The sequence below is a fragment of the Phaethon lepturus genome, unplaced genomic scaffold (genome assembly GCF_000687285.1).
Source record: "Phaethon lepturus isolate BGI_N335 unplaced genomic scaffold, ASM68728v1 scaffold6249, whole genome shotgun sequence".
Lineage (NCBI taxonomy): Eukaryota > Metazoa > Chordata > Aves > Phaethontiformes > Phaethontidae > Phaethon > Phaethon lepturus.
The window spans coordinates 86,375-88,914 of NW_010562663.1; the positions used below are offsets into that span (position 1 = coordinate 86,375).

A 2,540-nucleotide genomic window follows, 5' to 3' on the forward strand; every position below is an offset into this window, starting at 1 on the left:
CACGTTCAGCTGGTCACGGTGACACAAACCCGGTTCTTGAGCTGCTAAATTCAAGTCACTTCCTGCCACTTGAATATGCACTGCAAACCCGTTAAAAGAATGGAAGGAAGAGGAGATCTGGATCTTGGTTTGCATGCGAAGTTTTAGGGACCATTCTTTACAAGAGTAGAAAGGGATGTCCAAACAAGGGTAGGCTAAAATAGTCAAAGAAAAATAAATAAATTTGTGATTGGCTGTTAGTATCACCGGGCCTACCCAAAGCAACTCACATTTGGGAAGGAAGGGTTATTCTAGTCTCTCTGTGGACCTACTTACTGCCCTTAGCATGTGTTTTGGCCATGGTGTTTGCTTTTAGTTAATTAGCAAAATGACAGACATCAGGCTGTTGAGGCAGGACTGGAGTCTCTCCTATACACTTCTTATGAAATAAGCTATTTTTGCTGTACAGGGCAGCCATATATGGCATCAATATTGCTAATTCCAATAGAAAATATCTAAATGGTACCGGAACAGACTATCACTTCCCCAACAGCTACAAGAACCAGGCCAGAGCCCAGTCAGGCGTGCTAGGGAAGTGACAGATTTATTGTGCCTCTGGAGTAATCGGGAGCTGACACTAACTATTAAAAGAAAACTAAATGAAAAAGGAAGAACAGCAGAAAGTTGAAAGAAAAGAAGGAAAAAAGGAATAAAGTGAGGAGGTCAACCTGGGACAATACTTCCCTGGGTTTTAAAGCAGTCAGAGAAGAGAGAGAAAGTGATAAGTAGATAGTAACAATGAAAAAAGCATCTATGGTATCTGGAAAAAAGATTACATGGAAAATGGAAAAGGCTTGCCACTATCTCATAGTTTCTAAAAATACAACTCTGCACGTCTGAATACACGTCTGGAAAACACAAGACAACAATTTCTGCAATTAACCTTTAGTTATGAGAAAAGATGAGTAAGTTTCAGTAGAACTAATTCAAAACAAGAAAATCTTTTACCATTATTCAGAAAACTCTTGAAGAGAAACTGTTTCCTGGCACATATGTACATTTTGTAAAGCTGAACCACAGGGCATGTCCTTTTTATATTCCTACCCTTTTAAGCAAAATCAGTTAAGAAATGGCCCCTGGTCACAAGCACTGGTCAGGCTGTGTCTCACAAAAAAAATTCTTTCTCATGGCTCCACAGACTAAGTGGAATTTTGAGATTATTGAAGGCTTCAGATCAATAATGCCAATTTTCAGAAGGGTGTGATACGGCCTAATGTAACAGCAAGAAAAACACAAGTGGTCCCTTCTGTTGGGAGCCATGGTGGAAACAGAGGAGCTGAAAGGCAGAAGATGTGTGAAACAGTCTTAAAAGTAAAAAAAGACAGACCTGAAAAGGGTAAGAGGCAGAAGCAAGGAAGGCAAACAGAAGCAATGATAGTCTCCCATGTTGTGACAGCCAGGAAGAGAAATGATGCAGACTAAAATATTAAATGGGGCATAAAATAGAGAAGAATTCATGGAAATCTTTACTGGTGAATGAACCATAAATGTTCAATAAATTAGTGCCCCCAAGCCCATGCTTTAGACTGCACTGTGAATTAACTGCATGTTCCATCATTTTTTAATCCATTTACTTCTTTATATTTCTAAATGGAGGGTATTCACTGGTACCCATTCCATTTCCAACATGCTTACCTGTTTCCCAGAGCTACAAAATCTCAAAATGTCTCATAGACATTTTCTCTGTCTCATGGAATGGGATGTAGAGGACTATTTCATGTTAATGAACGAGTTACAGAGTTTTGAATTGCTGTAGTTATTCTAGTCCCCCTACTGATCTAGTTTATTGTCAAACAGAGAAAAAACCCTCTCTTACATGAACAAGAATTTTAATTCTTCTAATCACAGGCAATTTGCACATTTGTCTCGGAAGAAGTTGAGAACGTATCAGCAAAAGAAACCAATGGTTTTAAATCACTTGTGACCTTTGACTCCTGCAAGAATTACAAACAGCAGTGCATGTTCTCATATTTGCAAGAAAATAACGTTCTCCCCCATCTTCAAGAATTTAGGCAGAAATGTAGACACCCATGCAAAAACACAATGAAGTCCAGGTTGTCCAGGGGTGTTACAAAGAGAGGCCAATCAGCAAGTTGGTCTAAGGTACAGAAGAAAATGTCATCTACTTTGAATGTGTTCAGCATGAAGAGGCAAATGGCAGAAACGTCCATGTAGAAATCCATGTAGCCAAATGATGAAAACGACACTAAAACTGTACAAAGACCACAGAAATATTGGAATTTACAGCAAAATTTTATCAGGCTGATGAGAAAGAAGGGCAAACACAGAAGAAACAATCAAAAAGATGCAAGACTAAATGGTCTCCACCCCAAAATTCTAACTCAGAGAAGAAACTACATGAAGAATCTGCTAAGACTGTTTCACGATTCTTAAAGACCTTGGACACTCCTGTGAGTTTTCTGAAGTTTCTTCTCAATAGAGAAGATACCATGTATCCTTCAGTTAGACATTCTCTTTCCATGTCATTCATGTTACCTCGT

The 2,540-nt window shown here is 38.8% G+C and overlaps 1 protein-coding gene across 1 annotated transcript in view; it reads right to left on the bottom strand.

Moving 5' to 3' along the window:
- DNAH11 (dynein, axonemal, heavy chain 11) overlaps positions 1–2,540 on the bottom strand; it is a gene marked incomplete at its 5' end in the record, with an annotated part of 110,610 nt that overhangs the window by 66,319 nt on the left and 41,751 nt on the right.